The 15,258-nt window shown below is 37.4% G+C and overlaps 1 long non-coding RNA gene across 1 annotated transcript in view; it reads right to left on the bottom strand.

Annotated features, from left to right (window-relative positions):
• Window positions 1-1,099: 1,099 nt before the first annotated feature.
• The window catches only part of LOC128920183 (uncharacterized), an 87,810-nt gene continuing 73,651 nt past the window's right edge, over window positions 1,100-15,258 (bottom strand). The window contains exon 3 of the long non-coding RNA XR_008470299.1: window positions 1,100-1,622. This is a non-coding gene — a long non-coding RNA (uncharacterized LOC128920183). The remainder of the gene's footprint in view (window positions 1,623-15,258) is intronic.

Here is a 15,258-nt window from a genome sequence, read left to right as displayed (position 1 = left end):
GGACGTGATATATTCGGTTAATTATCAAATAATTAATGCTGTGTCTCAAGATGGGTGACGGTGTTGAGAGTACTTGTACGTTCAGTAGGCCGATTATGTGGACCATGAGATGAGCGAAGCGCGCGAAACACATTCTTTACAGAACGTGAATTTTCGTAAGAAAGTTGAACAATTTCTAAACTTCCCATTACTCCATTGACAGGACTCACGCGTGTCACGCATACATTATTAAATCTCTAATACTCTCTTGTGATTTGACGTCTCAGTAATGGACCAAGTTTTTTAATGACAAAAATCACTTGATCTGAATGGCATTAGATCTGACTAACATCCAGTAGTTTATCTGGCAAAAGATAGACTCAACTTAAAATCGCCGTGGATATTAAAAAACTATTCGTTAAAGCTTTTTCGAGAACTCCATATAAAAGAACTCTGTATAGAAAAATGTCTACTCTCTCGAATGTATCTGGTATTGAGTAAGTTGTGACTTTTTATATCTTTAACCTAATCATAGCTTGGACTATGAAAATGGAAAGCTAAGCGCTCGAAAAATAAAGCGACAGTTTTTAAGGGTAAGGTAAAGGTACTTTCGGTAAGTAAACGATCTGTTGGCAGAGCAATAAATGGTTCGGTAGAACTAACACTGCGTCAACCTTTACTATTAAGAAGAAAAAATATCTAATTCTCTCTCTCTTCCCTCCCTCTCTCTATCTCTTTTTTTCTCTCTCTCTCTCTCTTTCCCATCTCTTCCTTTCACTCTCTCGCTCTCTTTATCTGTACTGCGATTTACCATATTAAAAGTGACGGAATTTAATAAAATATCTGATGTGTGGATGCAACTTTTTCACGCACACATTTTAATAATTGTAGGCTTGGTTTTCAACCCACAGAGGCTGTGTATAATTTGTTGACAAAAAAATGCAATATAATGGTACAACAACTCAAAGTAACATATACAAATACTCCAGCTACCACTTGAGAGATTTATTGATGGAAGGAAGGAAGTGAAATTGAAACGCTGCACTGTGGTTACCGTAAGACCCGCAGTCGTACGACCATTTGGCGCGTGTCAACAAGCCGCTCACAGCAAAGGCGTTATTAAATACTTACAGAACTATCAACGATGGAGAAAGCAATAAAAATACATTTCAGGCGAGTAAACGGTAATAAAAACAAATAATATTCAAGCGGCAAATATCAAAAAAAAATTAAAGCGAAAAAATCTCTTACGAAAAAAAGTGCACGGTCGAAGCCAAAGTTGTAAAAGCAAATTAAATTGAAATGAAATGTTAGGCCGCACACGAGTGAAATGGCAACAAAATGAAATGGGTAAAAGTTTTAAAATTAATTTCGCGGCCATTTTGACGCAATGAAAAGTGGCGCGGCTGCCCCTTCTCACCCACCGCCACACTTTGCCACTCACATCAAGAAAGCCGGAAAATATTAATATTATGATGTTACTTTCACTCACCTGGAAACCACGCGCGGTGAGTCGAATAAGCGCTGTGGCATCGTTGCTCCAACAGTTGTTTAACGTAGTCAAAGTGTAGCCACTTGCCGTCTGTCCTTCCGTCTTAAACGTTATTGCATTGCTTCGGATGCGGTAAAGTCAAAAGTTAAAGCTATAAAAAACAAATAAATACAAATTATTTAAAGCGCTTGTGTAAGGCCTGCTAACGCAACAAATCTTTATATATATTACAACATAACGGTACTATGAGAAACAGCGTGATTTTCATGCGAGATTTGCGACGCTTCTCGGAAGTATGCAATGGCACGAGGACGTTTAAGTACACAAAGTTTTGCAATTTCACTCAAATTTGTCGAACACTTGACGATTGTTGGAAAGCTTTCGAAGGCTTTTATTTGTTCGAATACAGAGGTGTACATACACCTGTATTTCTGTGTATAAATATTGAACCGTGTAGAGCAAATGACTTAACTTTGTCGTTGCTTGTATGATATTAATACAGTTTAGATTTGGTTTTATACCGAACTCCATTACAGTTGTGCCTATCAATAACAATAATTTGTCGTTTAAGCTCTCACAGCTTTTGCTTCTCAAATATTCCAGGTGTTTAACTTATTAAAAAAGGACCCGATAAACAAATCCAAAAACTAAGCTTCTTGTTATTTAACTCGTACGATTACTTCTACCACAAGGTTGAGAATTTCGTATGGATTCCATGAGAATTGAATCTAAAGATTTTGTAGTTAGGCCTCATTTGACCTCAAGAGCAAGGTACCAGCGAAACAATGGAGCAAATCTTGGATCAAGGCAACGGCTCCAGTATTTGGCGGTCTCACAGTATGAGAAACTGGAGGAAGTACCGATAGTGAAACCACATAACCTTTTAAAATTCGCGTCAAGCAAAGGCATGCTAAAGGATGACACTCCTCAGGGACTACGTAACGGCACTCCATCTGGACTCTATCCCAAGGAACCAAAACTGATCTATGTGTAGCTTATTGGCCTACCAGACTAACATATCAGAGATCTCATTTGTATCTTGGGCTGTATAACTGCGATCGGGTTATACTATATGGCGTTAGGAACATACAATTTCGTTCTTATGAATATTCTCAGACAGGTTTGTGATTGCTTGACTGAGTATTTTTTTGAGCAAGCGTCAAAAATGAGCCAGTATAGACGTTCAAGTTGTGTCTGTTGGCATTGGCAGGAAATTATCTAACATGAGCTGCTAAACTACGTCCATTCGGACCTATACTGTGTACACTTCAAGGAAGTAAGTGCCCAGAAGTAGTTGGCTCAAGGGAAGCGAAGTTCCGTTCAATCAGGATAACACCAGATTACGCCAGATCGATAGCGACTCGCCAGCTATCGCAGCTTTTCATTGAAATGGACGACGAATGCAGTGGACGTTCAAAAGAGGCTTGATCAAAAAAATGATCTACAAACTGAAGTAAAATAACCCTCAACTGAGCTCAATAAAAACTGAGCAAAATAAAGTGCTCCAGCTCAGAAAGTGTTCCATGCAGTACCGGTTGGTTTAAGTAGAGGAAGAGGGAGACCTCCACTCCGATGGAAGGACCAGGTGGTGAAGGACCTGTTTTCGCTTGATATTACCAATTGGCGCCAAACTGCCAAAGGAGATGTGCGTGGCGCGCTGTTGTGGACTCGGCTATAACCGCGTAAGCGGTGTCTACGCCAGTCAAGAAGAAGTAGAAGAGCTCAAAAAATAATGCTCAAACTTCAAAAATGTCGAAGATACGTTATGGAAATTTCAGAATTCATTCTTTATTTTCCATTTTAAAGGAAAGAGTCCTAAAATGAAATCAAATTATTTCTGGATTCATCAAGTTCTCCGGATCTTATAACCACTGACTTTATTTTCTCAGAACTCGAAGGTAATACTCACTGAATATAATATATTTAGCAAAAATGAAGTGGTGATCGGAGATGCTGAGGCTTATTTATAAGCAAAAGACAAATAGGAGTTCAAGAATAGTATCGAAAAGTAGAGAGATCCCTATAGTCTGGGTACCGCCTTCGATAGCAACCATGATATATATTATAATAGCGTCAAATTTTGTTTGTATTTTTTGTGGTCTCTCAAGGATCTCATCACTAATTTTATATATAATGGATCTAATTTGCGAGAAGTGAAGATTTGTTACGCTGTCTTCAATAGACAAGTAGATTGATATGTCTTTGATTATGACATTTAAATCACTTTAAAGACTGGTTTTGACGTTTCTAAGTATGAGTCAAGAAGCTAAGTCAAAGCCAAGAAGCATGAAGTTGAGGTTAAAGCTTAGACTTAGCACTGTATATGGAGAATTTATATTGAAAGTATGAAATATTTCCACTTAAGCTAATATTTCGATTTATGCTAGTCACGTCTAACAAGAAAATATACACATATTGCCCCAAAATGCATGCCATATCTAGCGATTTCGCAACTGATACTAAGTTCCATCTTATTTGTCCACAAACGTAGCAATTCTTAGCGCATTTGCCGTATAACTTATATTTACTGCCACATATAACGGTCCGTACGTATAATTGTGTTTCGTAATTCAAGAGCATGAAAACACCAATCTATGCTGCCTTAACGGACACAGCAGCCGTCCGTCCGTCGTGCTGTGCGACAATTTCTCACAGCTGCCAAGGCACAAAATTAAATTGTAAATTTTCTATCTGCTATTTTTCTTTTAGTAATCGAAAAATTGACATGCCAAATGGGCATAAATACCAAATATATGAGCTCAACGCCCGACACATGGCTTTGTACACTTTGGCAACAGCAAAAATAGCCACTCTCATACATTTTTATGAGCCCATACATACATACATATGTATGTATTTTTGTATGAAAACACTGCATAAATGTATGAGGCACTTCATCTTCCAGTGCTGCGGTTGGTTGGTTGGTGGTCCCCAACACTATTTGGCTGTTATTGTCACCAAACGCGCATACCGCAGGCTCATTCAAATGTATCTTTTTGTGCACACGCAAAATCTTCCAGCGTGTGTAGAATTTTTTTGTACAACTAACGGTTGTTTGCAGTGTCTTAAGTTCAGTGAAAGTCTTTCCAAGATGATTTGGCAAAAAATACTGAACCTAAGAGAGTTTGACAGCTATCCATCTAGAAACTTTAAATTACATTTTCCTAAAGAAACACCCTATATATAGTGTTCATGGTGAACTGAATGATGTAAGAATTCATTGTTTAAGTCCCATTTGGGAGCAAAATATTACAGCATTAAATTAAAAATCACGCCTACTTCGTATTTACCGCCCACTTTTACTATAATTTTTGTTCCACGCAAATTAGATATAGACTGGATGTAATTATTCAAAAGCTCGAAGAGCTTCATATCTATGTACATAATACAAGGATCTACTTGTTTTAGGTTGACTATATATGTATATATATAATCTACATATTATCATCGATTAAATGTAACGTTAAAATGTTAAATATTTCTGAGATCGGTCCGGATCTTGGCCTAATCTTGATCTTGATATTTTTTTACAGTTCACTTTAAATAAATTTTCTTACAGTTCACTAAAAAGTATTCGTTATGTGAAGTCTTTTCTGGAACTAAAAATTTAAGATATCGACTGGGAGCCCTGAGGATGTATAAAATGACTCTTTAACAGAAACCGTTTTAAAAAAATATATTCATCAAATTTAATAATAATCATTCGTATTGCTATTGAAATCTGTTGCTAAATATGTATATGATCAGTCTGGTTCCTGCCCTTACTACCAAGTAATGGATATACTTAATTTTTGTTTAAATAAATCTTCAATCTGTTATATCCGGATAATGAGTATAAAGTTTATATTTCCTTCGGCCCACTTTAAAGAACTTATCTTGGTTTACCAACGACATAAGCTAATAGGTCTAGCTAATGGAAACTTTTCACTAAATATAGTCGCCAACAGTCTATGAATTCGTTTCGACTAACCTGGGCGATCTAGGTAAATTATTGCCGAAAACTCAAAATATTCCAATATTTGTGATTTAACTCAGTAAGCAATACATCAGACAACCAAAGTCGAGTAGTGAAGTTGATGTAGAAGAGCTTCACACATAATGGTAGAAAATTTATAAACCCACTTATAATCAAAAACCAAATAACGGGTGATTTTTTTGAGGTTAGGATTTTCATGCATTAGTATTTGACAGATCACGTGGGATTTCAGACATGGTGTCAAAGAGAAAGATGCTCAGTATGCTTTGACATTTCATCATGAATAGACTTACTAACGAGCAACGCTTGCAAATCATTGAATTTTATTACCAAAATCAGTGTTCGGTTCGAAATGTGTTTCGCGCTTTACGTCCGATTTATGGTCTACATAATCGACCAAGTGAGCAAACAATTAATGCGATTGTGACCAAGTTTCGCACTCAGTTTACTTTATTGGACATTAAACCAACCACACGAATGCGTACAGTGCGTACAGAAGAGAATATTGCGTCTGTTTCTGAGAGTGTGGCTGAAGACCGTGAAATGTCGATTCGTCGCCGTTCGCAGCAATTGGGTTTGTGTTATTCGACCACATGGAAGATTTTACGCAAAGATCTTGGTGTAAAACCGTATAAAATACAGCTCGTGCAAGAACTGAAGCCGAACGATCTGCCACAACGTCGAATTTTCAGTGAATGGGCCCTAGAAAAGTTGGCAGAAAATCCGCTTTTTTATCGACAAATTTTGTTCAGCGATGAGGCTCATTTCTGGTTGAATGGCTACGTAAATAAGCAAAATTGCCGCATTTGGGGTGAAGAGCAACCAGAAGCCGTTCAAGAACTGCCCATGCATCCCGAAAAATGCACTGTTTGGTGTGGTTTGTACGCTGGTGGAATCATTGGACCGTATTTTTTCAAAGATGCTGTTGGACGCAACGTTACGGTGAATGGCGATCGCTATCGTTCGATGCTAACAAACTTTTTGTTGCCAAAAATGGAAGAACTGAACTTGGTTGACATGTGGTTTCAACAAGATGGCGCTACATGCCACACAGCTCGCGATTCTATGGCCATTTTGAGGGAAAACTTCGGAGAACAATTCATCTCAAGAAATGGACCCGTAAGTTGGCCACCAAGATCATGCGATTTAACGCCTTTAGACTATTTTTTGTGGGGCTACGTCAAGTCTAAAGTCTACAGAAATAAGCCAGCAACTATTCCAGCTTTGGAAGACAACATTTCCGAAGAAATTCGGGCTATTCCGGCCGAAATGCTCGAAAAAGTTGCCCAAAATTGGACTTTCCGAATGGACCACCTAAGACGCAGCCGCGGTCAACATTTAAATGAAATTATCTTCAAAAAGTAAATGTCATGAACCAATCTAACGTTTCAAATAAAGAACCGATGAATTTTATGCGTTTTTTTTTTAAAAAAAGTTATCAAGCTCTTAAAAAATCACCCTTTATAAGGAACTACTCGATCGATTACAATGAAATTCTGTAAATAACATTTATTTGGCATCTCAATGATATACTTTGAAAATGCGCATAATCGGTTCACAACCATGCCCACATTCTATATAGTACAATTTTGAAATCCATCTGAGTCGTATCCACGTACTTTACAATCTCTAAATGAAGCACTATTTAAGAAATCTGAACCCAACTTTGCACAAATACTGCATTCATGGTATATAGCCGTAATCGGACTATAACTTTTCAAAGCCCTAAATTCCGAAAATGAGGAACCCAGAGCTTGTGACCGGAAATATCGGTAAGTCTCTCAGATATTTGAACGAAATATAGAGGAGATGTTCGACTTATGATAGTGTGTCTCTGTGCCAAAAAGGAACAAAATCGGGTCAATATTTCCTCTAGTCCCAATATACCTCATTTCTGGATTTTCATACTTCCGGTGGATACTTCTCATACTTCTGTTAATATCTGAGATATGTTAGCAAAATATCATATAATCTTGGATATTGCGTAGGTTGGTAGGTAAAATGAGTGAAAACTTTCCAGGAATTACCTCAGCTTCCATACAATATAATAGGTTGGCAAATAACTCCCTTCCGCCTTTTTGATAGGCGCTCGTATCTGACAATACTATACATCTTTAAAAGATCTTGGCATAACCTACAAAACGACGCTATGTATGATTAGTTTGGATATTGCTTTCAACGTGTAAACATGTAGTTCACTAACGCCGAAATTCGCGCTATTTTAAAGTTTGCGGAGGAATGTTTTCGACGATTCAGAGCGGATGAAAACGACACCATGGATAAGACGGCCGGCGGAAGACCTGTGACGACGAATACCGATCAAATCATTTAAAACATCGAGTTAGGCCGCCATGTGGCATCTCGCGACATCGCCCAGGAGATGGGAGTTAGTCACCAAACCATTTTAAACCATCTGCAGAAAGCTGAATACACAACAAAGCTTAACGTTTGGGTGCCGCAGGATTTGACGCCAAAAAACCTTCTGGACCGCATAAAAGCCTACGATATGCTGCTGAAACGGAACGAAATCGGCCCAGTTTTGAAGCGGAAGTGACTGGCGACGAAAAATGGCTCACATACGACAATATAAAGCGAAAACGGTCGTGGTCGAAGGCCGGTGAATCGTCCTAAATAGTGGCCAACCCGGGATTAATGGCCAGGAAGGTTTCAGACGCTTAACTCTACCATCTACTGCGAACAACTGGACTGCTTGAAGCAGGCGATCGACCAGAAGTGTCCAGAATTGGCCACAGGAAGAGTGTACTGTTCCACCAGGACAACGCCAGACCACACACTTCGTTGATGACTCGTCAGAAGCTACGGGTGCTCGGATGGGATCGCATCCACCGTATAGAGGGGACATAGCGAGTCAAGTGATTACCATCAACAAATTGCGAGAGTATAAAACCTGCGGTTGCAACCGATCTCAGCCCTTCCTTACTAGTTATATATACATATTTTTTTTTGCCTCGAACACTTGTCCATTTGAACTGTGCCGCGTTGCCAACCACTGCCAAACCACTTTATTTTGGCAATCACACATAACACATAAATCCTTTAGTTCTGTTTTTTTTTGTATATTTATTTCGGGAGTACAAATATTTTGCCGCATCATAGCCATAAAAATTGGTATTGCCCTGTGACATTTGTACTGTTTACCAGCAAGTTTATTTATATATATACATTGTATATATCTCTCTGTCTGTGTGTGTATGTGTGTATGTGTGCAAGTCATTATTTTTTATGAGCGAAATGTGAAAGTGTGTACGAGTGTTACATGCTGGCAGCATTTTTGGCAACAGTACTTCAAATATTTAACGGCACACAAACAATACAAAAACATACATGAACCTTTACTCTTACATATAGAAGCGAGTGAATTCTTACATGTAATCTTCTATTTGGTCTCACATTCACAGGGGGTAATGGTGCAAACATTTTTCATATTCGAAAGTAATAAAACGCAATTCCGTTTTGAAAATTTGCCAATTTCGAATGCATATTGTGATTGCGATTTTGTGTAAACAAGTACCAATTTACATACATACTTGCATACTGTTTGTGTATAATCTGCTCGGATTAGGTGGTGTCAAAATAGTGTTTTCACGATATTTTATTATCTGTCACTGTGCCTTTGAGATAAACAAGTATTGCTTCTCAGTGAATCGATGTGAACACTCTCAAAACAACAATCATAAATATATCTCTAATCTGCTGGGAAGAGATGTTTGTTAGACCTGCGGTTGTCTATGATATGAGGAAGCGTATGGATTTTTCATAACACAATCCGACTAGGAAATATTTCGAAATAAAAGCTTCAGAACCGTTACTGAACACTTCAGATGTGGGGTCTTTTAGTCTAAGAAGTACTAAATCTAAAAAGTTCTAACAGAGAGAGGGCTTCCCCACCATTAAATCATATCCTCACCTAGTATAAAATCTTTGAACGGACTCAAAGGAAAAGTTTTCTTCGCTCACCACATTCTTACCGACTTTAAAGCCACTTGCAATACTGCGATATAGCGAAATATCGACGCCTTTACGCCGGTATATTCCGAATTCGTATCCTTCAAATACTTAAACGGCAAATCAATCAGATTAATAGAGGTCCCCTCCAACCAATTTGGTACTAAGAAGATTCACAGTTCGACTCCCCGTCATTTCTTGAATCTTTTCTGAAATATACTATGCTCTATTTGATGCCAGCTATTTGTAGCGCAAGCTCCTCGACGTTATATAGATCATATGAAGACGTTAAACTTGGCTTCATTTGGAGTCTCTAATTTACAATACATTGTGAGTAGAAGAAACAGTAGGAGCTTTTGTGAAATCAATCGAAAAGTTGTCTCCGTCTAAGAAGTTTTAAAACGAATTAATTAGGTGTAGGTCTCCTCGGCGTTATATAGATCATATGAAGGCGTTAGACTTGGCTTCATTTGGCGTTTCAAATTGACAATACATTGTGAATTGAAGAAACATTTGCTAAATGTTTGTGGAATCGACCGAGAGGACCAGAAGAACTTTTAGAATAAACATATTAGCTTAGGTTTAACCCATAAATTTCCTAGTTCTAGCTCTCGTCTCAAGATCATCAAATCCATCTGCTTCTCCTCGTTCATCTTAAAAATGTTGGAAGGAAGGAGGAACCTCAAAACCTCAATATGATTGAAGGTAAAGTACGTCAGTACATATCGTCCTGTTATATTGGATAAAAAGTTCTTTCCTTCTTTAAAATCCAGGCTAGTATAAAGGATATATTAACAGAGACGCTAAAGATATTATATTTTGTAAAAAGATCCCTGAAGTTCATCAAGAAAAATTGATTGCTTGAATGACTCTCAGTGTGAACACTCTGGAGTCCATGAAAGCTTCATGTTCCTCATTGATTTTTCAGAGCGGAATTCTCTAAGCATCTCCTCTTGACTTTGCCTGTTTCCCTAGAACAAGGTTATAGCATATCGGCTTCCTTTCTGGATTCCGGACTTTTCTTCGATACAAAAGTTTATTCTTCGTCTTGAACGACATGTTTGGAACTCTCTAAGTGTAATCTCCTATCGAAATAAGACTAGTCTTTATTTAAATATTTGCACAAAGAAGCAATCTCACACGAACATTCTGAGAACTAGGATACAATTTCTTTAATTATCTGCGATTGCATAATCCATTGAAAAGTTATTTCCTAGTAACTCTGTACACACATATAGAGGATATTGATTCACTTCTGAGAAATCTCAATCAGACACTTCACAGAATTAAAATACGCCAAGATCCCATATGTATGCCCCTACATACATATCTCTACGGACAATAATATCAACAAACACTCGTACGGCGATGACAATTCTTGCCACTTCAGTACACTTTCCAGTGAAAATTGAAAATTATTGTTGCACACTTCAGAAGTCAAAGAGAGGACGCGGTTTGAAGTGCCGTTGAGTAAAGTCGTATAGCTTTCGTAAAGGAATACGCGTGTAAAGCGGAACGCAGAGGTATCTCCGGTGTAACACAACGTTCGAAATTGTAAACTCGCAGTTCGTATGGGTAAGTGAGGGGAGGTGGCGCGGTTGAACGATCAAGCGAAATCGTCTATGTGGACGTATGTTTGCTTGCGGCTGTTTACCGTTATGCGTTGTGACGCGTGAATTCCATTACTTTACGCTACTTAATACGCGTACACACATGTACAATAACCCGGCAGTGAAATGAACTACATAGTTACAAACTATCTCGGAAGTGGAGTGAACTGAAAGCCAAGCTGTTAAATTAGTTGGTTCTAATTCTTCATGTAAGTAACTGGTAACTGATACTTTTGACTTGGTAATGCCTTATGTGTTGACAATTATCAGATTTAGTCAAACAATATACTAGCTTCGTACCAGTTCAAAATGGACAACGAAGTATATAGTTCGAATATGTTCCGAAACCATTAGTTGTACTTAAAAAGTTTGAAAGAAAAGAAGATGGAGTTTAAAAATCCGAAATTTGAATTTTCAGTTTGTAAACTAGTATTTTTCGGATCACTTTGATTTCAACCAGAAATGTCTACAAGCAAACAAGTGTTTTCAGAACAATTCGATTACAGTCCGAAATATTTAACGTACGGTATATTTTATATAGTAATTTTTCAAGTTCGATTCTTCTGCTTGATCCAGGTTAAATTTATTACCATTTTATTTTCTTTATAGAGACTTTTAATATTTTTAACTGTCTATTTCAAACCAAACTGAGGCTGATTACTAATCAGAGTAGAGGGTTTTTAAAAGGAACGCTACAAAAGTAGACCGCAAATGACGTCATATTCTTTTCCACTCTTTTGACATTTCTCTTCAGTAAGGTTTGCCATTTCATCATTTCATCATTCAAATTTACTAACTAAATTCGGAGTCAGTGGCCTCAACTTTAAGAGCGCTACTTCTTACGTCGCTGTGATGCACATTTTTGGCTGAATGGCTTCGTCAACAAGCAAAATATGCGTTATTGGTCAGACAACAATCCATACGTACTCCATGAGTCACCATTCTATCCCGAAAAAACTTAGGTCTGGTGTGATTTATGGGCGTCATTGGGCCGTACTTCTGCCGTGATGATCAAGACCGACGCGTTACATCGCTACCGCTCAATAATAACCGAATATTTTTCGCCCGAATTGGATGATATGGACAATATGTGGTTCTAACAGAACGGCGCCACAAGCCACACAGCGAATGTCATAATCGATTTATTCAAAACCAAGTTTTGTGAACATGTTATCTCACGGAATGGCGCAGTAGCGGCCGATTTATGCTTGAAAACTATCGCAAATTGAGTTCAGCATCTGGACGTGCTCGTGGTGGCCATGCAAAAGAAATCGAGTTCCATACATAATGGCATCGAATGTTTTATTTAGAGTCTCTTATTGAAAAACCCTTTATATGGCAGCAAAAAGAGTAAAGAAAAAAGGGGTAGACTTTAGGTTCATACCGGTTAAGAAGAGTCAAATAAATAACTAATACATTTCACTACTTGATGCTTATAGGTATTACAAATGTATTCATACCTATGGACCAGTTCGTTATACGATTTCGAAAGTTAGATAGTTATATATATTTAAAATCGTTAGCTGGCCAGTATATCATATATCAAATATAAAAATTTAATCATTAAAAATCAAATTTTGAAATAAGCCTTTGCCTCAACCTAACCTCTTGTGACTTTTTCACACAAATTTTTATTCGTAGTTGTAGAATTTGTTGGTTCTTCCATTCCAACCTAGTAACTTTGTGGAAACATATACATACTTCTCGAAACGCCATAAAAGTGTTGACACCCACATATGTTAAAGGATACATATGTATGTATATTTATGTATAACCATTTATCTTAGGAAAGGTCAAATGTTGAAATAAATCTTAATTTTCAGTTGTTGTCTTTCGATTCGCAAATCTCTAAATATTGTGCCTCCAAATCGATCAACTGTTAAGAGGATGCTTGGAACTTGATGAGGACGCTTAGATTTTATCCCTTGAATAGTTGAAAGAGCTTCTATCTTATTAGTCTCCCTTATCTCCACCGGCTGTTCAATTTGTGGGTAAACGTTCAGATCTATACAGTATCATTAAAGAAAGTAGAGATTTTATCATGTTAAAGATTTGGTTTCGGATTATTTGGTAAGAATAGCTTATCAGCTCTTTAGGTTGATTATTTATTTATATGGTCCGCTATACATGCAACCGTCTGATGACCGTTATTAAAATCCTATTCAGTTTCAGTTATGTAGAACCGATTGTCTGGTTGTTAAGCATGGAGTTCTCTTGCAAGCTATGATTGTTTTGGAAACCCCTGATTATATGGCAGCTATATTTGGAAGATGATAAAAAGTTAGAGAGTGAGAGAGACTGGAAATGTGAGAGAGAGTGTAGTGAGCGGGAATCAAAAAGTAAGAGAGAGAGAGAGAAAGTTTAGTTTTGCAACGGAGAGTATATTTCAGTGATAGAACTTAGATCCTTATACATTTTACAACCACTAAATCAAAAGTAGTTTTTGTTTTTCAAAAAGAATTCTTTCTTTGAAATATTCGAAAGATGAAGTTCAACTTTAATTTTTTTTAAATTAATTTTAATCTCTGGATGGAGAGTGAGTAAATTTATATTGAAATTTACCAAAAAATACTCTGTTAAAAAGCAAAGTCACACCCCTTATACAGACATACTATTTATGTAGTATATGTATGTATATATTGCCCTTTCACAGCAAGAATATCAGTAGAAGGCAGCACAAACCTGTGTAGCATACACCACTTGAGGTCATTTTTCACAACATTTTCAAGTGACTGGCCGCGCCTGCTGTGAAAATTGAATATAAATGACGAAAAATCGAATGAAAATCGCTATTCGATTGGTGATGTAATGAAACGAAATCGCGCAAACGTTGGACAACGCTCGCCTTCTGCTTTATGTTGGTTGCGCCGGTAGATGGATGAAATGGTTAACGCTTTGAGGCAGGTGGAGTAGGGTAAATGAAAATATGGTTGAAAACACACAATTTCATACCACATACATTTGGTATATGCTGTTAGTAGGTTGGGAAAAAAATTGTGGCAAATTTTTGAAAATTTTGTGGGAACTAACGAGATTATATCGAAATATGAAATATGGAGTAATTTGAGGATGGATGGTTACAATGTTCATAGAAAGTATTTTATACGCCTGGTAAAGCGGATATCTTAAGTATGTGAAAAAAGAATTTGTTTTTAATTAGAGCTGCCACTCATCGAACGATACAAAGAAAGTTGCAAAAATATCTGAAGTTAACCAAAGCTAAGTAGCGACAATTTCATATTAGACCTCTCGTTCTCTCGTGGTTCGGGTCTACAAAACCAGAAAGGACCCGGATTTATATCCAACCAATGATTTTCAACTCGACAGTGTATCCAAAACTATATCCATATGTCTCTTCCAGAACCTCCATACTCTAGTATAGAATAAACACTAAAAGACTGATATTTTTAGACTACTTCATTTTTAATTAGGAAAAGAAAGTTGCCAAGGATATTGCTTTTTCTGAATTTTTAGGAAAATTTGTCTAATATCGGAATTAACCCTAGCTTTAAGCATATTAAGTTGTCAACAAATTTTAATGGACCTTATTGGGTTTTTAGGTGTCGTCGAGCTGGAAACAATCTTGTATCCGAGAGCTTCAATAACATCTACAAAAGTCAAACACGCCCTTCGGACACAGCTTGTAGAATTTAGTATCCATCAATAGTGGATTGTCCCAAGGAGTCTTTGAAAATCTAGAAAAAAACAACCAACAGTTTATCAAAACGAATTAGACTTTAATCTTGTATCCGAGAACTATAAAGTCCACAAAAGTCTCTCATGTATCCGAGACTCCCATAAACAACCTCCTATCCTAGACGTTGTTGAATTCGAAACTCTCTTGTATCCGAGAGCTAGAAAGACTCCCACAAAAATCTCTCTTGTATCCGAGACTCCCATAAACAACCTCCTATCCTAGAGATTGTCGAATTCGACAGTCTCTTGTATCTTGGAGTTAGAAAGACTGCCACAAAAGTCTCTCTTGTATCCGAGACTCCCGTAAACCACCTCCTATACGACATCCTAGACGAAACTCTCTCTTATATCCGATAGCTTGAATAACCTCCACAAAAGTCAAACACACCTTTCGTACACAGCTTTTATCATCAAATATGGATTACTTCCAAGGAGTCTTTGAAAATCTAGAAAAAACTCATCAAAAAGATGACAAAGCATGAAGAGCTCGCTATCTTCAAAGCATCCTTTTCGAACTCAACCCTTCCTCTGCTGGGATA

The sequence above is a fragment of the Zeugodacus cucurbitae genome, chromosome 3, assembly GCF_028554725.1.
Source record: "Zeugodacus cucurbitae isolate PBARC_wt_2022May chromosome 3, idZeuCucr1.2, whole genome shotgun sequence".
NCBI classification, from domain to species: Eukaryota; Metazoa; Arthropoda; class Insecta; order Diptera; family Tephritidae; genus Zeugodacus; species Zeugodacus cucurbitae.
The sequence above is the reverse complement of the archived record's forward strand: the minus strand, read 5'-3'. Positions and strand labels throughout refer to the sequence as shown.